The sequence below is a fragment of the Equus przewalskii genome, chromosome 9, assembly GCF_037783145.1.
Source record: "Equus przewalskii isolate Varuska chromosome 9, EquPr2, whole genome shotgun sequence".
NCBI classification, from domain to species: Eukaryota; Metazoa; Chordata; class Mammalia; order Perissodactyla; family Equidae; genus Equus; species Equus przewalskii.
The window spans coordinates 35055052-35082005 of NC_091839.1; the positions used below are offsets into that span (position 1 = coordinate 35055052).

The following is a 26954-nucleotide window of genomic DNA, read 5'->3' on the forward strand; positions in this document are numbered from 1 at the left end:
GGCAAAATACCGTATTGTATCAGATCATACATTTCTTTCTGACATTTGTGTCAAGGGACATCTACAAGATTTAACCTCCATTGGTTTCCCTAACTTTATCAAAATTTTCTTTATATCTATTGATGTGTACTTTTTCGTAACTCGTTATGAATTTCATGTGTTTATCGTCACTGTGCATATGCAGAGCAATACCTTCTCAGATTTGTTGAAAAAGTAAAAGAAAAAATTTATTTCAAGCTTCAAGAGGATTGAGTATTGACAACTGTGAAGCTAATAAAGTTACATTTGATAACCTCAATCTTTTCTCTTTTCAGGAAATTACAAGGCAATCACACTGATGAAAAATAGATGCTATATATACATACATATTTGTTGCTATGTTGCTTATGGTTTTTGCGTCTCTTTTTAATGAGTGTGATCATACATGATAAATCAAGCATCATCTATCATGATCAAGCTGTATTTAATCCAGAGATGCCGGCTGATTTAATATTTTTTAAAATTAATAATAAAATGATGTGATTCACTATAAAATAGGATCTCACAAGGTGAAGTCCCTCATACCATGACAAATTATTTGTGATATTTCAGTAAAAGCTCCCACCCCTCTATTCACCAGGGTCAAAGTCTCCTCAAAATCTTGGGCCTCGTCCACTAGGAATTCATCTAACAAAATAGAACACATATTCCCTGAGGAATCAAACTTACAGAGAAACCATCAACACTGCTTTTGAGTCTTAAATCCACCAAAAGCCATACACAGAAATATGTGGGTGGATGAGAACTCAGCAGGCTCTTTCATTAGAAAATGGTTATTTCTAAGCACGCTTGGAAGTGGCATAGGTTCTCATCCTTTCAGAAGAGGGCTACCAGTTGCAGTCCAGACCTGACTGAGCTATAAGGACAACTTTAACTAAGATAAAACCCTTCCTGAGCAGAAAACACCTGGGGATCTCCCTGTGGGTGGTGATACAGCAACCAAACTTGTTTTGTGGGTGTGTTCACCTGGAGCATCCCTCAGCTCAATCCTGCTCAGTATCTTGACACCACTGAACAACTGCCTTCTACCTGTCGCCCACATGTACTCCAACCCATGCTGCAACAAACTGAGGCTTAACCCTGGCTGGGTATAAAATTCACCTGGTGAATTTATCTGATGCTGGGCCCTACCTCAAGAAACTGAATCAGTCTTTGAAGATGAAGTGAGGACCCTCGAATATTTTTTAATCTCCTCAGGGAATGCTGACATGCAATAAAGGTTGAGAATGCCAGTGATGATAGCCTACCAACTTGGGTCACCATTGCCTTGAACAAAATAGAGCACTTTAGGGTATTGGCATTTTAATATTGATCAAAAATTTAAGCCAACGTAATGGGATTTCAGGCATCAATTATGACCGTAAGAGAAAGAAAGTGAATAGCAGGAAAAGAAAATCACAATTTTGACAATAGTAGAGCCTCTTGGGGGCCTCTCAACTCAGGCAAAATAAGTGGTCCTCTTTTTATCCAATTATAATGGTAACTCTCTCTTATTTTAGTGTTGTGAGATTTTTTTATTCATTTTATCTAATCTCAAATAAATATATGCTTCTCTGTTCTAACATTTTTACAGTCAAGCTGGCGTTCTGAGCTATGCTGATTAGATGGTCTAAGACTGGAGCTAGCAGGGATATTTTTATGTCATTTGTAACATACATTGGCCCCAATTTCCAACAGTAATGGTCAGGTTGTCAGTATGAGCATCTTATCCCTGTCAGGTATTTATCTATTTTCTACCTGTCAAATCTGAATGAGAACACAACCAGCCTCTTCTCCCCACCCCAAAGCAATGTGATCTTTCTAACTTGCCCTCATGTAGATGCTTCCCCTTCCCACAAACTTAATTTTTCTTCTCAATCTAACTTTATATTTCACTAAATTAGAGTTACCAGATAAAATATAGGGCTCCCAGTTAAATTTAAATTTCAGATTAAGAACAAGTAATTTGGGACACACTTATACCGAGAAAATATTTATCATTTACATGATATTCAAATTTAACTGGGCATCTTATTTTTTGTTTTTATTTTAGTTTTTGCTAAATCTGGCAACCATAAACCAAATATATTCTGAAATTTGACAAACCATTTGGGAAATTTGCTTGGCGTTTGAATTACGGCAGAATAAAACCAAGTAGTGTCGGCTCTCAACTTAAACTTACGATCAACCCAAGAAAAGAAGAATCCCAATTTCTAACCTTTTACTTAAAGACTTGAGGCAGGCTGTCCTAGTCACATAGTAGTTAAGTTCACATGCTCCGCTTCAGTGGCCTGGGGTTTGCTGGTTCGGATCCTGGACACAGACCTAGTACCACTCATCAAGCCATGCTGAGGCAGTGTCCCACATAGAAGAACTAGAAGGATGTACAACTAGGATATACAGCTCTGGACTGGGGCTTTGGGAGAAAAAACGTAAAGAGGAAGATTGGCAACAGATGTTAGCTCAGGGTCAATCTTCCTCACCAAAAAGCATACCTTTAAAAATAAAATAAAATAAAATAAAGACTTGGGGGCAAAATGGATAACCAAGCAATCTGTGTAGAAATCAGTCTGAGTTAGCATTGAAAAGACCAATTAAAGAAAAAAATCCAATTTTGAAAACATTATTATCAATATGACATTTCTTTGTAAAGGTTCTTGTAAATTGATTTTCCATTCAGTAAAAATTTTCTAGATTAAATGCAAAAGTCATCTGTTAATCAGTGAGATTTACTTTTAAAGTAAAACAAAAAGGAAAGTAAGACTACAGAAATAATGTGTCATTCTATCTCACTTGTTTTGTACATAGACACAGTGCCAGGATTTTGATATTTAATTGTTTCAGGCTCATAGGTTTTAATTATTTTATTAATTTTTTTTCTAACAATTAGATGGTTAGGTCTTAAGCTCTTTTCAGTTTTACAGAGATTCCCCATAAGACTGTAAATTACATGATGGCACTGAGTAACATGATCTCCCCCTGTGATGCTGCAAGCCCCCCGCCCACCCACTAAGTACCATGAGTGGATTGCATTGCAGATGTGTGCCCTTCACAAATACTAAAGAGAAGCTTCAGTATTTTTTTACTTATAATTATATAAGAAGGGAGAGACATCATACTAAGATTACGGTCAGCCCTGAGCATGCAGTTAGCCATGCAAAGGACACACTTGGCATTTAAAAAACAAAACCCCCAGAAGACTTGTGCCTGTGTAGCAAGAGATTTGTACAAGGATATTTGTAGCTGTGCTGTTTGTAATAGGAGAAAACACAGAGCTAAACTAAAGTAAAAATGCTAATAGTCATTAACACTAGAATGCATAAATAATTGCAACATATCATGTACTGAAGTACTATAAAATGGTTGAATCTTATATACACACAATAACATGGTCGTAATGTTGACCAAAGATAAGCAAGACCCATAGCATAATATATCATTTAAGTTTGCTTATAATTTAGTAAAACTATAAGAAGACAAGGGAATGAAAACCACAAAATCCAGATAATAGTTACCTCTTAGGAGCAGTAACAAGATGGGGCTGGGAAAAGAAATACAGTGGGCTTCAAAGTAGTGGTCATGGTCTCTGTTAATGGGGGTGGCCATGGTGCTTTATACCATCTGTTAATGTGGGTGGGTGGATGCTTTATACCATCCATATATCTTGCACTTTCATTATCACACTAATATTCATGATATAAACTAATAACCACAAGCAAACTTCCCCTTCTAGGCACATTTTATTTTTTTTTCTTTTTGAATATACATACACAACCTCAAGAAGTTGATTTTTGGGGGGCTTATTCCAGTAAATATGTCCAAATCATACATTTTACAGCTCTATTTATGTTGCTGTCAACCACAGCATGGAAGATGCAAAAAACATATTTAAAAAATCAGCAGTCAATTAATATTTTATAAAACACTTCGAAAAATAAGGAGAGAAGAATGATTGGATGGTAGCAAGAAGAGTCAGAGGGGTTAAGGGAGGAATTTATTTTTTTCTTAATCTTCGAGAGAAACTTCACCATATTCCTAGTCTGAGAAGGTTTGGGTTGAAGAAGGGATGACTGATAGAGTAAAGTCTTAGACAGTGGATGAGTTAGTCTTCAACAAACTTGAAAAAGGAGGGGCTGGTAGGGATAGGTTTATAGAAAGTGAAGCAGAAAGCTCAGAGTGAGAGTAACAACCAGGCTGGACCATTGGAAATAAAGGTCGAGAATTGTGAAGTTTAGTAGAACTGATGAAAGAAATGAGATCTGCCAAGTAAAAGTAGGATTGAGAGGTGGTTTTGATGGGCCAATTTGAGTTATTATAATGAATTATAATGGCACCAATCTGCAAAATTGTGAGATTTTTACCCAGCAGTTTAGAAATAGATGGGAAGAATTTTAGTAGTGGTCTGCAGTTATTTGATGACGAGGGTATCTGTAAGGGAGGGTATCTGTAGGTCAAATAATCAATCATAACATATACATAGTGGTCAAGAAAAAAATATTATTAAGAAAGGAAGAAATGAGTCTCATTGAATGAGAAAATTACGGGATATAGATGAAGTCAAAGACCAGGTGTAGTGGAGTAAGTTAATGAGCGCAGAGCTCTGGAAGATACAGCATCAGGCATCACATTCAGAGAACAAGACAATCATGTTTTCAGTGGTGGAATAATTAGACAAGGTTTGTGGGGTGGCCTGGAGAGTGGGTGGTTGAAGTCAAATGGTAGGTAAGTTCATTGTCATTATAGAGAGCAAGGAACGGAAGCCAAAATCACTTGCATGGAGATTAATATCATTCAAGATTATGGTATGACTAGGAGTTGAGAGGAAGATTATGAGCCTGCCGAGGACTTAAGTGAAAGCAGGTGTTTTGCTAGAAATTAAGTAGTGCACAGAGACAATGAATGGCATCATCAGCTTCTGGAAGCCTCAAAACATTGTGACATTTTACAGGAGGATGGAGAAATTATGGTCTGAAAGTGCTGAAATTTTTACTTAAATAGTATAAGGACCCTTGTAACTAATGTAGAGAATTCTCAGACTGTCAGTCTGCAGTTTCTCAAGGTCATACTTATTGGGTACTAATTCTTCACTCACTTGGTTTATAAATTCTAAGCTTCCTAAAGTATATACTAAACAAATCAAAGGAAGCCATTATTAAATCACTTGGTGTTATTGTGGGTGGGGGGAAAGGAACAATAAAAAAATGCATAATATATGTCTACTACATCAAAGAAGGTAACTACCTAATAAAAGTCGGGGTGGGGCAAGGGGCACAGTATAAAGCTTACTAGGAAAACAATAAAAGTCAAGGCTAAGAATGAGGGGAATGTTGAATGTTGCTAGAAATGGAAATAGCTAGTCAAGGCTCCAAATTAGAGTACTCATCAAATGTCGATGAACAACACACAACCTACTGGGCTGACTTAGGACAGTTTCCCCAAGACACAAATTCTGAGGCAGCGAGTGCTATTGGGAATAATACTCGTGAGGAAGTGAGGGAAGCAGAAGTGGACACAGGGAGAAGTTGAACTGCAATGCAGTTGCAACAGAGGCCTGAGCTCTGGAGCTGGAATAGCCCTTCAGAGTTTTCCCAGATGGAGACAGAACACTCTGGTTTCTCTTCAGAGCATATAAATCTTTCGCCTTTTACCAAAAGGAGACAGGAGGACAGGCCATTGTCCCCTATGATGGCAAGTCATTAGATGTGCTCCAGAGACGGAGCATAACCTTGTGAAAGGCAGCTCCTTTGGCCAAAGGGAATTCCTAGAAAGGGACTCATCTGGGAGCAATCAGCAACTAACACGCCCACAGCAGAGGGAATGAGTGCCTTGGTGCTAAACTGTGGTATACCAATGCATCCATACAGCCCACCCTTCATGCCATTCAATTTCATTTTCTCCATTGACTACACCTGACGAAAGTTTCTGCAAGCTTCTGGCTGGTTTCCTCTTCTGGGGAAATTTATAAGAGGACGGTTATTAGAATGAACTATAAACCCTGCCACTGCAGCTGGCCTCAAGGCCACAGCGGACACTCATTTTCCTCTTCCTCTACTGCCTGTTCCAGATTCCCCTCACCCTTGGCTAGCACCTCTGCAATCTAGGCAGCTAACCTGGTAGGATAATCCAGGTCCTCATCTCTGAAGGATCTAAGCCCCTACTCATCATGCTCTTCTCTGTCTTCTATACTGTTTCATTTACCATCAAAATTGGGCAGGGAAGATATGCACTAATAAATCACTTGGGTACCAAGCCTACTACTGATGATCAGGGCCAATCACCCACACCAAAGTGGCGACCTCTCTTCCTCCCTGCTTTACTCAGAGCCTGAAGTGCTGAGGCAGTAACCACAACTTCAAATTTAATGGAACTCTTACCATATCCTCTGGTGGAAGCATTCCTCTGTGGGAATCAGAACATCTAGACTCACAGAAGTGCAAATTCCCCAAAGGGATCACTAGAAAAGATGGGAAATGGGCCTGGTTCTTGGTTCTTAGACCCATGTATTTTACCAGCCAGGGACATAGCACCATAACATGGCCATGATTTAGGGTGTAGACTGCTTCCTGAAGAATAGCGCCTCATCTCCCCAGGGTATTATCTCCAAGTTGTCACTTCAACTACACCTTTGAAAAGCTGCTCCTTATTTGTCCCATGTCAGCATCTTCCAGGAAGTTTGGTATGTGATAAGACCAGAAGATCCTAGAGTCATGAACCCACTCTCAGACCTCCTTTGCTGTAAACCAGGTGTCTTGGTCTGAAGTGATACTATATAAGGTACCTTGTTGATAGTTCAAACAAAATGCAAGCCCTTGGATAGCAGCGCTGACTAAGGCAACACGGTAGGAAAGGAAAACTATATCTAGAATATATGTTGATTCCAGATAAACTGAATTTCTCCTCCTTCCAGGATTGTTTCATCAAGGAATAGTAGCATACCAGGGCCTTAGCATTGGTCTCTGTTACTAGCAGTTTGGATGTTCAGCAGCATAGTAGCTAGATCAGTCTTGGTGAGGAAAGTCCATGCTGTTGGGCACATGTATAGACTCCATGCCTGCCACGTTGGTTAATGTGCCCATGAGATCATTGAACCAGCACTGAGCACCAAAATCTGCACACTTCATGCCAATTCCCATAGGTCCATCCTGTCTTCAAGAATATGTTTTATAATTGCACAGATATGGTGAGGCCAACAACAAGCGCCATTGAAAAGACAGTTTGTTATACTCATAGATCCCAGGAGGAGGTTGCAGTCCATACCACGGGGAGTCACAGAGGGAAGCACCATGATCAATCAGCAGGCAGAGGGAGAGGGGGAAAATGGCAAGATATTTTATTGTGGTTTCTGTGGGGAAGAGTAGCTAAGACAGGATAAGGATGTTTGGGACTGGCTAGTTTGAATAATTACAGCAGACTCTGGAGTTTAGGGACTATCCCTAGTAGTCTTGTACCTGGCCCTGGGGTGATTAGGGCAGAGGCACAGTGGCCCAGAATGTCAGAGCCTGATATAGGAGGTGGTTGGTTTATACATTAAAGGTGCAATTGCAGGTGAGTTGTTTGCTATCTCTAGGAAATAGCTAGCCCTAGGAGGGGTAGTCATCCTACGGTCAGACCAAGATGTCAAAACATCAAAAATACAGAATAATGAGACATGGTTAGTGCAAATCCATATGCTTCTTCCCCATACCACTTGGTCCCTGATTTTTTCAGGCTTTATTTTTCCAGGACCTTAAAAAATCCAGCCAAGCTATTCACCACTACCAATGAGTTGATATATACTTTTACCTCAAGCCACTTCCCTCTACAGAAAGTGGATGACTAGGTACACTGGTCAAAACAGGGAGCCTGAATTTCGATAGGGTTTATCTTCTACACTCTAGATCAGACATGTCTTAAAATCTTCATACTCGCTGCTACTTGCTCATCTGGTTAACCTGATGTCATCAATATAATGGACCATCTATGGAATGTCCAGATGGTCTAGGCCCTTTCAGACTAAATTATGACAGAGAGTAGGAGAGTTAATACAGCCCTGCAGTAAAAGCATAAATGGATACTCTTGGCTGTCCCACATTAATTCAAATTGCTTCTGTTGTTCCTTCTTGCTATGGAAAAAAAAAATAAAACAAACAGATTCATCAATTTAATGTACTGTGTTGATCTGCTCTAGAAGAAACACTATATCTAATACAGCAGTTGCAAATGGGGTTACAATTTGCCTAAGTTTGTGGTGAACTGTTATCATCAGTCGAGGTCTATCTATCTTTTAAAGATCAGACTGGTGAATTAAATAAAGATATAATGGTAACCACCATCCTCGAATCCTTCAGGTTTTGAAGGGTGATGTTCTCTGATGTTTCTCCTGGGATGTGATTTTTTTTAATTTATTATCTTGGCTGGTGGTGGGGGCAGGGGTGTGAGGGAAGCCCATTTCAGAAGTTCAATTTAGTGTTCCCTACTATGTTAGCTGTTACCCTCAGGACAAGGAACCACGGCAGGCATTCTGCAAACTACCAAGTGTACCATTCTGACTGTATATCAGGGACTGGAAAAATAACTACCAGATGGATGTGTGGACCCAGTGAGCTGGACCTGGGCCAGGATTCCATTTTTTAAAGCTGATCCACATATGCCTCTCTCTCTCGGACAAGGAGTCTTGGTGATATTTTGGATCCTAGGTTATCAACCTCAACCTAAGCCCCATGTTCAACAGTTTTCAAAAAACCTGAGTATTCCCTACCTTACTTGCATAAATGGTCGTAGGTTGCTTTAGGGGGATTGTTACGTATACCTGCTATGCTGTTACAAGAGGCTTCCTCATGAGGATCCAGCCTTTCCTTCAGTCAGTGATGCAGGATCTAAAACTAGGATAAGGTTCAAAAATAGAACAAGGGATCATGATTTTTTATTGGGATGACTGTCCAATCGGTATAATCCTATTCGTACACATTAGCAAGTCTTGCAGCATTGTTTATCTAGTGTCAGCATATCTCTGGCAGGCAGTGTTGTGACTTGATCCTAGTCATTTTTCTGATGGCTAGTAGGAGAGGTGGGACTAGATCCTGAAAGAGTGTGCATGGTCTTATCAGTCAGAGGCCTTTGCACTGTCTTAAAGCAGAGGAGGAGCGCTAGACTTTAACAGGAAGGAATGGGCTACTTCTACAGGTCCAGCATCCAAGGAAATCTGGAGATTAAAGATTTCCAAGTATATTGAAGCAGATGTCTCCATCCCACATCTCAGGGTCAAACACCTTGGCAATCAAGCTCCTGAGCATAGCAGTCTTGCCAGGATTAAGGATTCAATATTCTCTGGAGCTTTTCTGTCCTTATAATTAGGTCCTAGGCCTGATTCTCAGCTAGTTTTTTGCCTTCTAGCTGTTGGAGATGAGAGTCTCTTTGCATGCTGCTTGAAAGACCATCTGGCTTTCACTTTCTTTTTCTAATAGTACCCAGCAAGAACCACGAGATTTTATAGTCCCTATACTTATTACTTTCTTCAAATTAATTTAAAAAATATTCCTTTATAATACATATTTATATAGGTACTTAAATTCTGTAAAAATGTTATAACTCAGGATATTTCCATTTTTTCCTCATTATAAATAATTTGATAAGCAAAGTGTACATCTTTCTTGTTTCTCATCTATTTCATTGAGTTAAATTACTAGAAGAGAAGTTTTGTGGTCAAATGGTACATCTGTCTTAAAACCTTTTGGTATGTATTGTCAAATATCTTCCAGAAATGTTAGACCAGTTTACTTTCCCGCTAGCAATGAATGAGAGCACCTGTGTCCCTAGAACCAATGATATGGTTCTGTAATTTTATAATATCATTCATGGCAATGTTTTTGTGTGTATGAGGAATATTTGCCCTGAGCTAACATCCGTTGCCAATCTTCCTGTTTTTGCTTGAGGAAGATTGTTGCTCAGCTAACATCTGTGCCAATCTTCCTCTATTTGATGTGGGACGCTCCCACAGCATGGTTTGACGATGGTGCTTGGTCTACACTAGAGATCCAAACCTGCGAACCCTGGGCTGCAGAAGCAGAGCCTGCAAACTTAACCACTACGCCACCAGGCCGGCCCCTCATTCATGGTAATTTCTGGTAATGTGGCAAGATAAAAAGGCATTTCTTTTTTTGTTTTAAATATTTTGAGTTTTAAATAGTTAATGGCTATTTATGTTTTTCTTTTGTGAGTTGCCTATGTAAATTCTTCAGAAAGGTGGACAACAATACTCAGAGGAACAATGAAGGTCATCTGGTGAAGTGTTTGCGAACTGCTCTCTGAATATTCCTGTGCTCTGATAATGAGAAACTTCAGGGGTTCAAGGGAGGGAGCCATTATGAGAAGAGAAACCATGCTGTGGAGGAGGGAAAGGTGAGCAGATAGCATTATTGGCGCACTCGTGCACGCGCGCGCGCACACACACACACACACACACATACGCACACTTTGCTTGAAAAAGAGTATCTACATTTTTTAAAAAATTTATTTGTCTTCTCCCTAAGATTTTATTTAAAATAAAGGATTAAGTGAAGCCACTTTGTAAATCACTACTTCTTGACCAACTTCCCAGGTTTCAGATGAGGAGGAAACCAAATTTCAGAAAAGCTGGAGGCCTCTGGGCAGGCAAGGGAAGACCAGCACCTCGGGCTGGTCCATAAAAACAGGCAATCACCACCACTCTACTGTTTCAAGATGTTTTCTTTCTCTGATTACCCAGCCATAAAATAGTTCAAGGTGATTCAAGTGTAAAACATGCAAGAACTTTCTCCTTACAACAGGTTACTTCCCTTGAGAAAGGGGTCTGACTCTTGTAACAAGCCTTTTATGACTCCTCATTGCCCGCAGCTGGCCTGCATGTCCGGTAGCTCTCTGGATGCAAAGCAGCCTCATCAGGTGGATTTCTATGACGTTATTTTAAATGGAAGATCAAAGATTAAATAAACTGCCTCAGTTTTCTATCTCAGGGGTACTGGCATCCATATCTCCTCTTCTCCCTCCTAAATACCTGATTGATAATGTTTTCTAAACAGTAGTTAGTGTGTAACTTACCAAATCGTAATTTACTGATTTACTATGCATCTGAGGGATAGCGTCTTGGTCATTCAGTCCTTGGGTACTACCAGGGCTGAAAATCTGTTTCTGTTTCAGGTTTTACATGTTTTAGCAATTGTTTTCGGTTCATGTATTTTTACCCTAAAGCAGTTTAAAGAGAGTACAATTTTAAACATCAAAAAGGGACTAATGACAAATACTTTACTTGAACTTTGAACTTTAAGACTATCAACAAGTTTTGCACTCTAAAAATAACCTTAATTATTCCCAGCTTTTCCACTTTTTTATTATTAACTCTTTATCTTCTTACTCAATATTTTATATCCTATGTTCTATACCTACCATTTATTGTATGCCTTCTATGTGTTAAAAAATTCATCACCTCATTTAATCCTCACAGTAACAAATATCTAAATGGGTCAGAGACTATTTCTCCGTTCACAGAGGCAGAAATGGAGTCTTAAAGAGATTAAGTGTCAAATCAGGCTTTAAGTCATCGTTCTTCTGTTTCTGGAATTCAAGCTTTTATCCAGTACATTTTATGCCTCCCATGGTACAGAAAGAAATTCTGCAATCATTTGGATAGTTCCTTTGATTGAGCTTTAATTTCTATGGTCTCTCCAAGCACTTCAAGACACTTCAAAGTATAGAAATTTTATTAGACATATAGCAGGATATACTTTATTCTCATAGCCAAATCTGTTGAACTCAGCATACTGAAGATGTCCTATCATATGCTGAATTGTCATCAGACTCTTTAATACTCAGTAATTCCCTTGTGCTTTGAAATAAAATTACAGAATCATAATAATTTGGCTTATAAAATTAACAGCCTCTGGAGCCAGGGCCAAAAGTATACATACAGATTCTAACAACCTTGTCAAAATTTTTCACTTCCATTTTTTATGTCTTAAAATATATAGTTTGTCTAATATACATTATTATATCTTGAAAATTTACATCTTTTATCAGAGAAAGTTAAAGTTAAAATAAAATATGTTCCATTTCCATGAAAATAGGCAGAATCTCCAATATACAGGGGATGAACAAATGAGGGCACTTATGAGAATGACGAAGTAGAAAAAAGAGAGAGAGGGAAAGAAGAAGAACAATGTTTTCCTTTGTTTGCTCTCCCAGAGACTCAGGTGTTAGATGGGAAAGTTGCTCGCAACAGGAATATAATACGGCAGTTAAGTGAGTCCCTCTGAAGCTAGACTGCTTATGTGCAAATTGTGGTGTTGCTAAATTTAGATGGATGACTTCAGAACCTAATCTTTTTGTGCCTCAGTTTCTCATCCTTAAATTTAGCTACCAGCAATAACTTTTAGTTTTTAACTAGTTGTCTTATGCTCTATAAAAATAGACTAAAACTCTCTTATGTAGTCATAGTAACTAAAAAACTATATAGTGGACAATTATTATATCCTTCTGATTGAACAAGGATAGAACAATAACCCTAGATAACTTTGTGATCCAGCTAGAGAGTCTGAGGGCAAGAAGATTGAAGCTTCTTTCTCAGTTGCCCAGGAAGTATAGACCCTCTACAGCCCAGTTTGGGGACCCAAAGCAGTCCCAGACCATAATGCGTGTGTCCTTCCTCCATCAGGAAATTTTATCATATCAAACTCTTTATTTCCTTTCCACTGAGGGACATCCACTTAAATGCCCAATATGTTCTGGGTTTGAATAGTACCTGGGCAAAAAATGTGTGCAATGATTCATGACAGGTGGCAATTTGACCTTTGTCCCAAGGTCTCCTTTTGGCAGATGCTACAAATCTGTAGTCTAGAATTGCCTAGATTCCTGAAACTGGCTTGCAAACCTCGTTAGCCTGTGCAGTTCCGAGCTCTAAATCCTTGCCTGAGGACCTCACCACCTGCACTGGTAAATATGTAACTTTTGGTTCTTTCTTGGCTGCCTAGGTTCAATCCTTTGATGATTTAAGGGAAGTACTTGGTGTACTCCAATTTAAGACTGGTTTCAAACATCCAAAGTTTACTGTCTGGATTTCAGCTCTTCATCTGCCAACTGTTTCCTTGCTTAACCTTTTGGTCAGATTTACTTGGTCCTGGGTTCTTGGCTCCTGCCACCCACAATCCTGGTATTATCACCTAACACTTGCCTCTTTGGGAAGGTAGACTAGGTAGCTATCAGGATAGGGTCTTGAACTGATATTTATAGGGTAACTACTAAGTTTAGGAGCTAAACTGGACCCTACAAATGAGTGTGTGTTTAATACTGATTAAAAACGATGATATAGAGATTATTAGCCCCATTTACAAATTAGAAAACTGAGGCTCAGAAGTCATAAATAACTTGCTAGAAAAAGCATACAATTAGCTCATGGTGGAATTTCTGACTCCTCATCACCACTGAACATAGCAGAATTGCATTTATGGCACATCATTAGTAGTTGGCTTGCTTTCCTTCACTTCTTTGTGAAGAGAACTGCCCATGTGGTTATTTATTTTTTTACTTTTTCTAAATAAATCTTGGCTATTAAAATGAATCAGAGTTTCCTGGAACCAAACATTCACTGGGACCCATATTATACAGATTCTTCCTGAACTTCTTGACTTTCAGTTGAGCTAGAAAGGAAAACAGCAAAATGATTAACACACAGGCTTTGGGGCTGGACAAATGTGGATTCAGGTTCTGGCACCAGCACTAATGGGTGTGTAACTTGGGTCTGATTACTTAACATCCCTATATGAGACTGTGCACGTAAAGCTTTTAACAAGACCTGAGAAATGATCAAGAGAAAGTGTTCCGTAAACACTAAGTATTGTTGTGCTCCTATTTCATAATTATTATCAACCAGTATTATGTTCTTCCAATGCACCTTCTCAATCCTATGTTCTGAACTGAGGTCACAAAGAGTCAGGCAAGTAAAAGGTAAGTAAGTGTGATAAAAACCAAAGACCTGAGGGGCTGGCCCCGTGGCCGAGTGGTTGGGTTCGCGCGCTCCGCTGCAGGCGGCCCAGTGTTTCGTTGGTTCGAATCCTGGGCGCGGACATGGCACTGCTCGTCAGACCACGCTGAGGCAGTGTCCCACATGCCACAACTAGAGGAACCCACAACGAAGAATACACAACTATGTACCGGGGGGCTTTGGGGAGAAAAAGGAAAAAATAAAATCTTTAAAAAAAAAAAAAAAAAAAAAACCAAAGACCTGAAACAATAGTTCTCTCTTTTCTTCAGCATCTGTTCTCAACTACCTCTCAGGAGAAGAAAATACATGGCGATGGAAGGTTTAAAGCTCCGAAAAGAGGAATAGATGGTCACACTCCAGTTCTTTTCTGAGTTCAATTGATCTATTATAGTAACTAATTGCTTTGAAACTAGGAAATGAGAATGGTTAATGGACTTTTAATGCAGAGGTTACAGGGAACCAGATTAACAAATAGAAGTGAGCCAGAATTTACTAATGAAATACAGAACCTTTCTCCCTGGATCATTGATCCAAACCTGGTCAGGTTGTCACAATATTTCATGCTATAATAGCTTTAACTACAGTGCTGGGGGCACTCTGCATTCTGTTTTTTCAGGCAGATATTAGTATAAAAATACTTGTTAAAAATTGTATATTCTCTTAATGGCTAACTGAGTAACTCCAAATAAGCTTTTTGAAGTGCTTTCGCTCTATATTGGTTCATCTATAAAAGTAATCCCTTTCTTGTATCAACTGCCTATAGCTGTACCAGCGAGTGGTGAGTGCAAAAATCTGATAAACAATTTTAAGTGCAAGTCAGTTGACCTGTGGTCCCACCATCCCACTGTTATGTGATCTGAATCAGGTCATTCACTGTCTCTGGCCTCAATTTTCTCTTCCATAAAACAAGCATCTTAATGGTATAATTTGTATGGTTTTGTCATTAACAAATAACTCTCTCATGCATTATCTCAGTTCATATAACAGCTCCCCTACACAACTACCTCGTTAGGTTGCTGTGGAGATAAAATAAGTTAATAGGTATGAGAAGCTTTTGAAAATTTAAAGAGGCCAGTCAAATGCATGCAGTAATAATGGTTTCACAATACAATTAGAGAATACTGCAGAAAGGAACCGTGTTTCTATTGTTTAAGAAGACGATGTTCTTACGTTACTAACACAGGCCTCCACTGGATGTTTTAGCTGGTGAGCATTTAATTTGCATTGCTGAGTTCATAAGCCAGCCAGTCCTCTGTAACACAAAGGGCAGGGCAGCCTATGAGGAGAGCCTTGTCAGCGCCATGCCAAGGGCAGCCTCTGACTGGCTCATTCTGAATGGCAGTTTGTAGCTGTTATTCCAAGAAACTCACACAATGCAGAACTGCTTTTCCTTTTACACTTCCCACTGCTGTACTAAATAGTAACTTTTTCCTAAGTTAGTAATAGTAAATAGTAGTAAATAGTAACCATTCACAAACCACTATGCCACACACATCTAAAGTACCTATTTTGAGATATTCTAAGAAATATGCAATCTTTAAAATGGCTCATTTTTCAATCCTCACTTCTCTCTGTATGCTCATGATTTAAAAGTATTTACATAATGAAAAAGGCATTTGAAAAGCACATAATTATGAACAGTTTTTGAAAAAAAAAAATGTCATAAAAATGCAATCTGAAAAGTCCTGGACTCAGAAAGCAGTAATCTATTTTTGTCTTAATTTAAAAATTTACTTAATTTTTAATCTATTTTTAATTTAATTTAATTTTAAGTAGATAAGGAAAATTAAACAATAAAGATGAATATAAAAGATCTATTTCTTATATGAGAAAGGGAATAGAGTGTATTTGAAGATGATGCTAAGATTAACTCTTAGAAATTAATAAAAGCTGATTTTAACTGCTTATAGTTCCTGTATTCTAAAATGAGTAGGAGCTAAAGAGTACAAATCTTTAATTATAAATTCACGATTCTTTATGGAAACTTAAACATTCTCTTTTTTGTTTTAGACATTTTGTCTGAGATTTTTAACCTCTGTAACTTCAATTAATGTCTTATTTTCAACTCAAACCTATTTTCCTCATTTCAAAACTCACTTATCAAATTCCTCCTGTTAGAAGTCTCATGGTACCTAAAACTCATCATCAATCCATCAAAATTCTCATCTCCACAGATGTAGCCTCCTTCTACCCAAACAGGAAATCTTGGAGTTAACCTAAACTCCTCTTCTTTTTATTTCTTGCCATATCCAATAAAGCCATGTTGATTTAAGAGATGAAGAGGAGATGGATCCCTAGGATTTAGAGATTAATAAAGTAATGGAAGACTACTGGTAGAAGAGAGGGAGGAAGCAAGGATGACAATTTGCAACTCTGGCGACTAGCTGAAGGGTCAACTGGAACATGAGAGGAGAAAAAGGTTTACTCATTTTTCAATTTGTTTGTTTTTCAAAAGTGTGCATTACTATGTTAGGCAAAGACATGTTGAATGTGATATGTCAAAAAGACTTGTCCAGAAGGCAGGTGGATATATGGTCTAGCATTCAGGACAGCACTATCAGATACAAATATAAATTTAAGATTTACCCTTAAAGGTGGAATCAAGGGAGTGAAGGGGACTCCAGAGAAAGAGAGGAAGAGAGAGAGAGAATGAAAAGAGAATAAGAGATTGCCTTGATATGAACACCAGGATAGAAGAGATGGAATGAAGAAGAAGAGTCTATAAAGTAAAAAAGAAAAAAAAGCCAGAAGAGCTGACTTGAAAAAAAAAGGAAAGCTATGTGCTATGAAAGTAATAGTAGAAAGTATTACAATAAGAGTCAGCAAAAGATATCAAGAAAACTACCTACCTGTTGATTTTGCAGCAAGTAGGTCATCCGTAATCTTGGTGAGAGTAGTTTCAGTAGAGTTCTTCATGTGGCTGCCAGATAGCAGTAAGCTGAAAAGTAGTGGGAGGTGAGAAATTGAGTAAATGAGTGTGAACAACTCCTTTAAAAAGTCTGCCTATGAAACGGAAAAGAGATTGAGCAGCTGGAGCTAGAAGAGTGTGTGAAATCCAGGGAGGGTTTCAGATTTTGTCTTAAAGATAATAAACACTTCAATATGTTTAAATAAGGGTGACAAGAAACCAGTAGAGAGTCAGTGGTTACATATTTAGGAGAGCAAAGAGGAAATGGATAAAGATCTCTGATTCACCGAGATGGATCAGGATCCAAAACCCAGGAGAAAGCTTAGCTTTAGACAGAGAGGGGGCCATCTCTCTGCAATAAGAGGAGAGAAGGAAGAAAGGCAGAGTGGATGCAGGAAAGGGAGGAGTTGGCTTCTCTATTCCTTGTGAAGTCTTATGCTCAGGTTGGGGGTTGAGGCAAGGGAGGAGAAAGTTTGAATAAAGTAAGAAAAGTTTGAAATTGCTGTTGTGGGAGTGAGAGAGGAAGGTGAGTGGGAATCTTAGAAAGTGCCTCTTGGCACTGCAACCCCGTTGAGGTTGATGTTATGAATTTTATAGAGTAAATTTGAGATATTGCGTAGGTTTTATTCCAGTAGTATTTATCAGCCTGAACATGGACAAGGGGAGGATACCTGGATAGGTTTATGTAGAGTTGTGATTTTTCCAGGTAGCTGTGACGGAAGGGAAGTGGGGCAAGAATGCTGAAGATGATGACAATGAGGATAGAGCTTTAGCCTCCAAGTAAGGTACCAGGATGTTTTTTTTTTTTTGAGAGACAAATGAGAAATGGTACAAAGTGGACTTTGGGAGCTTACATACTTGCCACTGTACCAGGCTTCAACATACATTACTTCACTCATGAGCCACAACAAACTCATTTTGTGGACCAGAATATTATTTCCATTTTACGAACTAAAAAGTTGAAAATCTCAGGGAGGAGGAGTTCCACATGCACGGTCATATAAGCAGGACCTAGTGGAACTAGGACTCAACTAAAATCAAAGCTAAGGTCTAGCTGACCTCAAGGTCCAGATACTAAACACATGCCTCAGTGAAAGTAGTGAGTGGAAAGATTCTTTCCCTGTAAAATTCCGTCTTTAGAAAATGCACAAACAATTTGAGGATGCAAAGAAAAATTAGAATGACTAAAATGCATAAGTCAAGATTGAGGACATTATTAATTCCAAATGGGATATTCTCAAACAATAATATTTGACAGCTGTGTAAAACCTTAGAGAATCCAAAGAAGTTTCATAAATTAAATCTCAATAATCAAAACAATTGTATGAAGTAGATATTTTATCATTTCTATTTTATGGTTCCAAGTTTACTAACCCGTGACTTTGCCTTTTCATTTGTGTGTGTAAAAGCCCCTGGAAAGCACAAAATTATTACAGATATGTTATTAGCAAGTTTATGCTCCACATATGAGTTTGATGCAGTAAAAAGGTAGAATGTCTTTATGCTTTTTTATTATTCCAATTTTGAGACTATCAGGAAAACATATTCAATATTGGAATCAATTTTTCTGAACTGTTGGATAGAAAATCCGCTTACTTCATATAAATCAGATGGGGTTGATACTGGAAAATAGTCCAACATCTCTGTCATGTGGAGATTTGGCGATTTTTCATTATCTTTCTGTGTAGAGGTCACAACTTAAGATTCTTGCAGATTGTTTTCATTCTGAAAGCATCTGACATAAACTTGCCCACTCCCCTCAGATTCAAGATACTTCCATTGTCTTTTTATTGAGAAAATAGAGAAATAAAGAAGTAAGTAAATATAGAAAAATAAATATAGACGTACAGGTCTATGGAAAAGAATAGAAAATATAAACTAGGAAAGGAGCTGGAAGAAAACCCAAGTGAGCAATCTGAGAGACCAACGTTACTCCTTCCACCACATACTTTGGCGGTAGTCATGATTTCTTTTCTTCCTTCCCTGTAGGTGGTCTCCTTACCCTACTCCCTTCCTCTTGAAGGAATATTTCTGACTTCACTAAACCAATAAGTCTACACAGATTATTGTAATCCTCTGTACCATTCCTTAAAGCTGAGACATTTTTGACGTATGCTATTCTTTCAGTGCCACTAAAATGGTTTACACAGGTATTAAAATGAGGTCTGATTTTTGTTAATTGAATTTATAGGACCAACATGATCTAAGAGGATCCCAATCTTAGCATGTTGTTTTGAAACAGAAATGTGTTGTTGAGCTTTGTAAAGCAGCAAAGATAGATCATCTAAAGAAAATATTTTCAATAAACAATTTATTTCTTGGTTTTAGTACCCAAATGAGAAACAGAAATTATGCCAAATGAGAAGGTTAAGAACTTGACAAATAAAAAAGACAGAAATGCATAATGTTAGAATCCAGTGACATGACAACTCATGGATCACATCTACATAATTTTGATGTAAGACTGTAGTCTTGAATGAAATAAGAAAGGCTATGGTGCTGAAACATCCTAAGGTTGTATCTATTAGTAGCTGATTAAAAAGAAGAGGAAGAAAAGACAAGAAGGAGGAGGAGGAGGAGGATGGGAAAAAGAAGAGGAAAAGGAAGAGGAAGAGAAAGAAAACAAGTTAACAAAAAAAGCATTGAATAGTTTCCATTTTTCTCAATGAAATAAGCTTGATTGTTTGCTTGTATATTTACTTGATAGAGTCTTGGTTCCCACAGGGAGGAAAAAGCAATCTGACTTACACATGGCTGAAAAAAATGTTTAAAAAAATCACTATAATATGTATCTTTTAGCCAGAAATTGGGGTCATCACCATGATTTAAGGTGCTTTCTGAGTGTTCATATAACCACATGTGGCCCAGCTCTCTCATGGAAGCTCTCAGTGGTTTTGGAAACAGACAGCGTTTTTCGCTAAAGCCAAGAGTATTTCCTCTTAGAGACTGATGCTAAAATCTGGACCAGGAAAGTTTATTTCTAGTTCAATGAAGATGGCTCCATAACAAGGCTATTTCCACCTCCCTGTGGAAATTAGTGCTCTGGTCATCTGCTTACAGAAAATTCTCTATAAAGAATAAATCAATACAATCAGTAGTATTTATTGTTCACATTCAGGAATTTGATTCCTAAGGTATTGAGTTATTGACCTTTGTACTGATGCCAGTTTAAGGAAGAAGCAAAGAGTAAATATATACTATTTCATGCATTAGACATGGATTTGAAATTTATTTTCAAAAATGATTTTCATTTAAATCATCCCAATCAACTCTGACAGAAATCTGACTTATATTGCCACTCACTCATTAAACTGCATAATCTTTATCTACCAACCCAAAGACTCAGGGACTTTTCAAGGAGAAAAGGGTGAGTAAAAGGGTATTGATGTGACATGTCTCTATTACTTTATTCAAACAAAATTCTGAAACTTACATCCCTCCAGGCCACCCGAAGATAATTTAATCAGTAGTTATATGTTATGCCAGCCTCGGTACTAGATGAATAAAACAAAATTTCTGCACTCAAGGAACTGTTTTGGTGGTACATGAGCAAACTTATTGGTATAACAAGAAAGTAAGTACTAATCAGGGAATAGAACAAGGCAAAGAAAATAATGGTAGGCATTCACTCAGGAATAAGAGAGAAGAAAGGAAGTCATTTACGTCAGAGAGAACAGAGCATAGAAAAATTTTCAGGAAAGATTTTCAGGATTCCAGCAAATTTATTGGAACAGAGTAGAACTGCTAAAAGGGGACTGTGGAATATGATCCTGGAAACAGGAAAGGCCGTTAGGAGACGCCAAGGAGCTTGGAGTCTAATCCATAGGCAATGGAGATGCCTTTAGATTGGCCTTTGAGACCCCCTAGCAACTATGTAGAAGCTATATGGAAGAACAAGGATGAAGGCAAAAAAGGAGGAAATTTCAGAAGGCAACTAGTGATGGAATCTTAAAAGAAGGCAGTGGTAGTGTGTTTGGAAAGTAAAGAACAAGTATAAGATATATTAAGGAGGTAGAAATATTGGGCCTTGGTTATTCATTGGCTTGAAGATGGGGCAAGATTAAGAAATCTAGAATAACTCCAAAGTTTCTGACCTGGGCCACTTAGAGGAGGATGTTAATCACTGAGAAGGGGAAATAAAAATAATGAATGAGTCTAGAAAGAAGATTAGAAGTTATGCAGGTTAGGCTTAGGATATTTTGAGCTTGAGGTGCTAATGGGATCAAAGTATAGATGCCAATAAGCATTTAGATATGAGCTGGAAATAAGAAGAGAGATTCAGGCTAGAGACAGAGATTAGAGAGTTATATACAAGTGAATGATTGTTAAACCTAAGGTTGTTTATGGAGTCCAGTAAGATTTTGAAGAAAAGAGGACCAATGTTGGAACCATTGATTAAAAAAATAAGTAGTTTAGTCTGTAAGAAAAGAATTATTCAGTAGAAAAAAATAGAAAGAAAGATCTAGGTCTTAGAAGAAAACGTAGGGGTTTGGTTCTAGGCAGAAGGATTTTCCTCAATGAGAACAAGATTTCCATCCTATCCTGAGACATAAGAGAAAGATGGACACAGATGTTTATATATATACACATGTGAGTTTGAGGGAAGTAGAATCACCTGTTTTGTTTCATTTATTGTAAGAGGAAAAATTTTTTTATGAAAGTTATGAAATATGAATTGAACAGTTATGCTGTTGACACAGTAAAGGTTTGGAATAGTGAGTACATGAATTTTATCAGTGAGTAAAATAACCCACTCCATGGAAATAAAAGCCCAGTTCATGTTGAAGAAAATACATTTTTAAATGCTACCTTATTCATGCTTGTGTGACTTTCTTTGTGAAAGGAAAAGCTCATGGTTGATTTGATGCAGCAAATGGCAATAAAAGAAGTTAGCCAGGAAACTAGGGGTTTTGTCAGTAAATCACTGAAATATCATACTGATTCCTAGAGTCTAAGCTGGTTTGCAAAAGACATGTAAAGCCATAATTGAGTCAATATAAAGGAAGGGATCAAGGTACTTGCTGTCTTCTGAGGCCACACGGCAAGTATTAAGGAAGGAAAAAGATTAGATGCTAGATTAAAACAATGCATTTAGTAGTGTTTTAGACGTTTTTAGAAGTAAAATAGTAAAACTCTTTTAGAGTTCAAAAGGTCTGTGAATCTTCAACTAACTTTCATCTTTATTTCAATTCCAGTTTCTTCCATTTTCCTAGATAAGTTTATTATTTATATGGACAATCACCCATAACCCTATCTTCAGAGTTTTGGGCTTCTCTATCTTCAATAACATCCATTTCTTTCAATAACCTTAATCTCATAAGAAACTAAGATGTGTAATTATAATATAAATAAAAGTTATTGAAGATGAATCTCTTAGAATGCTCACATCTGGAACACTCCCTCTCATAACCCAGATGCCATGCCATGATAATCCCAAGCCACATGGAAAGCCCAAGTATACATGCACCAGAAGACAGCTCACATCAATTGCCAGCCATGTAAGTGACCCATCTTGTATGTCCAACCCAGTCAAGACTTCAGATGACTGCAGCCTCAGCTGGCATCTGACTGCAACTGCCTGAGTGACTCTAAGCAAGCACCACCATCTCAGCCCAGTCAATCCACTCAGTGATGAGAGAAAACTTGTTATTTTAAGCTAGAAAATTTTGTGGTGGTTCATTATGTGGTGATAGATAACTGGAACAATCTACTTCATATTGAATTCCTCTTACTGAATAAAGTTTTAGTAATTACTTAATATCAAGATTCGACTATAATGAATGGTTTTGTATCCCTTATGTAATTCCTTATAGAAAGATTTAAACTTCAAACAATATTTTTCTAAATTAGACACCACAACTCATTTCTTAAAATGGATATAAAATAAGGCAGCAAAACATGCAGAAACTCGTTGGTTTTTCAGAACCACTGCTAAAGAAAAAGTCTTTCAAACTTAGCATATAATTGGATTACAATAAACCAGGAGGGATCTCTTAGTACTCGTCTGGCATGACATATTGCCTCCTTGGGAATGGAGTGTTTAATTGGTTTGGATCTCATGGTATTATTACACTAGACTTAGGAGGTAACTGCACGAAAAGGGAATGCTCATATTTAAATTCACTGTCAGCACTAAAATCATGAGAGTTTCCAAGAAGTTAGATTTCTAGGAGAATACTTGTCTCCTTTCAATTCAATTTTTTCTCATTCATCTTAAGGGTATCTTAAATATCCACAAAAGAAAACTGATTACAATGAGTATGTTTTCATTATCAGAAAATAAATTATAAATCAGATAAAAATAAATAAATAAATCAGAAAATTAAATAAAGCATATTTTTCATTTAAAAGGAAAAAATAGACAGACTAGAATGTAGTATACTAACATTAGAGTGGCCTGTAAAAGTCATATTTCTGACAAATTAAGAAAAAACATTTGTTTTAATTAATACTAATGTTGAAATCATTGCCACTCATGTGGCAAATGACACTTGAAACTCATTGTTAAAGGTCTTGACAGCTCATTAGTGACTAGAGACTTAGTAGAAAACTCAAAATTCACACAAACAAGACCAAATATCCCAGAGCCTTTCCTCAAAAAGTACCTCTGAGAAATAGAATTCATAGAACTCCTAACCTTGCTACATGAAATGTGTCCTCAGTTTAGTGCCGTAGTCTGTTGATATTATCAAGGTGATATAGAGAGAATGAGATTAATAAATATGTTCCCACTTTTTCAATCAAAGGGAGATACATTTTATAATTTTTGTTTGAATACCAAAGAACTGAATAATTGAGGGAATTTTTTTCTTCTGCTTTAGTGGCAGTCTTCTTTTTTATAAATATTTCCTATAATGACTCTTGCACATTTGTAAACAAATAGCTGAAGTGAAAGCATACACAATTACTCACAAAATGTAAATTACAGAAATGCAGTTATTAATCCAAATGATGTGCATTCAAAATAACATTTCAACAGCATAAAAATTAGTCAAAGTAATAAAAAGTGTTGATGTGGTAGATTGATTTCATTCTTCATTTGACTGAAACTTTTTTAAATGTTTACCTTTTTTCATTTCTTTCTCAAACTTTTCACCCCAAAACACTGATTCCTCCTGTATCAAAGGAAAAATGATTTTGATCCAACCTAAAATTATATGAAAACATCAGGACATTATTAATCCACGTGTGTAGCAGATAAGTAGACTAACACCTTATGCTCACACGCACATACGCAAGCAGTAGAGTTTGGATTTAATTTAGTGTCTTTGAAAGTTGCTTTATGTCATGCCATGTTACTGAGCAGTTTTTATGGTGATTTCTAAAAGAAAATATTGGTTTAATATATTCTCTTGCTTAATTTTTATGCAAATACTATAAAATATTGGGTACACAGTGCAAACAAATCATTTCTATTTCTCCAGTTACTCTATATTTTGGCATTTGAACACAATTGCTTATATGCTTTCCTAGTGGCAGGTTATTATGGCCATGCCATGTATGCCTGTTTTTCAGGTAACTCTATCTATTTGAAGACATCAGAGTAACAAGGAAACTAAGAGACCTAACCATAAATCTGGAAAAGCTCGACAGGCATACCTCACCCTTCACACAGAAAACTCTTCTTTAAAGTACAGAAAAACCAAAATCTTTAAGACACGAGCAACTGCCAAGAATAAATAATTTCTATATGTTATGGGGAAAAAAGATTTAAATGTACAAAATAGTACCCCAACAGATAATGGAGATGCACCAAATAAATATGTCCACAGTCAGATGAAACTATAACTTCAGAGTACCAAACAAGTAAAAAATTAAAATGTACACACTAAGAAGTATCAACATAAATCGGAAATAGAAAACCAAGAATAATATGACTAAAAAAAAAAGAACAAAAAGGAAATTTCCTCAATTTGGTAAAGAATCTCTACAGCTAACATCATACTAAATGATGAGAAACTCAAAGCTTTTCCACTAAGATCAGGTACAGGGCAAGGATGTCCACTCTCACTACTCCTTTTCAACACTGGCCTGGAGGTTCTAGCTAATGCAGTAAGAGAAGAAAAGGACATAAAAAATATACAGATTTGGAAGGAAGAAATAAAGCTGTCTCTGTTCTCAGATGGCATGATCATTTATGTAGAAAATCCAAAAACATCAACAAAAAAACTTCCTGGAACTAATAAGCAAGTATAGCAAGGTTGTAGGACACAAGGTTAATATACAAAAGTCAATTGCTTTATATATACCAGCAATGAACAAGTGAAATTTGAAATTAAAAACACAGTGACATTTACATTAGCATCTCCCCAAAAAAGAAAAACTTAGTTATAAATTCAACAAAATATGTACAAGATCTGTATGAGGAAAACTACAAAATTGTGATGAACAAAATCAAAGAACTAAGTGAAGAGATAGTCCATGTTCACGGATAGGAAGAATCAATACGGTCAAGATGTCAGTTCTTCCCAACTTGTTCTATAGATTCAATACACTCCCAATCAAAATCCCAGCAAGTTATTTTGTGGATATTGGCAATCTGATCATAAACTTTCTATGGAGAGGTAAAAGACCCAGAATTACAGACACAGTATTGAAGGAGAAGAACGAAGTTTGAGGATTGACACTGCTCAACTTCAAGACATGCTATAAAGCTCCAGTAATAAAGATAGTATCGTATTGGAGAAAGATTAGACAAGTGAATCAGTGGAACAGAATAGAGAGCCCAGAAAAATACACACAGAAATTTAGTCAACTGATCTTTGACAAAGGAGTAAAGGCAATACAATAGAGAAAAGGAAGTCTTTTCAACAAATGGTACTGGAACATCCATATGCAAAATAATAATAATAAGAAGAAGAATTTAGATACAAACCTTACACCCTTCACAAAAATTAACTCAAAATGGATCACAAACCTAAATGTGAAATGCAAAACTATAAAACTCAGAGAAGATAATATAGGAGAAAATCTAGATGACATTGGGTATGGCAATGACTTTTTAGATGAAAACACCAGAGGTGCAATCCATGAAAGAATTGACGAGCTGTAATCATTAAAATTAAAAACTTCTGCCCTATGGGAAAAAAAAAGTCAAGAAAATAAGAAGACAATCCACAGACTGGGAAGAAATATTTGCTAAAGACATGTCTGATAAAGGACCATTATCCAAAATATATGAAGGACTCTTAAAACTCAACAATAAGAACATAAACCAGATTTAAAAATGGGCCAAAAATGTTTACAGACAGCTCACCAAAGAAAATATACAGACGCCAAATAAGCATATGAAAATGCACTCCACATTATACATCATCAGGGAAATACTAATTAAAACAACTGTGAGACCACTACACAACAATTAGAATGGCCAAAATCTGGAACAGGGACAACACCAAATGCTGACAAAGATATGGGAAAACAGGAGTTCTTACTTATTGCTGGTGGGAACGCAAAATGGTACAGCCACTTTGGAAGACAGTTTGGCAGTTTCTTATAAAACTAAATATACTCTTATCATATGATCCAGCACTCACACTCCTTGGTATTTACCCAAAGGAGTTGAAAACTTACATCTGCACAAAAACCTGCACACAGATGTTTATATCAGTTTTATCCATAATTGCCAAAACATGGAAACAACCAAGATGTCCTTCAGTAGGTGAATGGATAAACAAACTGTGGTACAATCAGATAATGGAATATTATTCAGTGCTAAAAAGAAATGAGCTATCAAGCCGTGAAAAGACAAGGAGAAATATTAAATGCATATTTCTAAGTAAAAGAAGCCAATATGAAAAGGCTACATACTGTTTCCTTCCAACAATATAACATTCTGGAAAAGGTAAAACTATGGAGACAGTAAAAAGATCAGTGGCTGTCAGGTTTTGGGATGGGGGAAGGATAAATAGGCAGAGCACAAAGCATTTTTAGGGCAGTGAAAATACTCTGTGCGACACTGTAAGGATGGATATATGTCATTATATATTTGTCTAGACTCATAGAATGTACAACACCAAGAGTGAACCATAATGTAAA

The 26954-nt window shown here is 37.1% G+C and overlaps 1 long non-coding RNA gene across 1 annotated transcript in view; it reads right to left on the reverse strand.

Moving 5' to 3' along the window:
• Positions 1–26954, reverse strand: part of LOC139073622 (uncharacterized) — a 43955-nt gene that overhangs the window by 12677 nt on the left and 4324 nt on the right. The window contains exon 2 of the long non-coding RNA XR_011522542.1: positions 16858–16946. This is a non-coding gene — a long non-coding RNA (uncharacterized lncRNA). The remainder of the gene's footprint in view (positions 1–16857; positions 16947–26954) is intronic.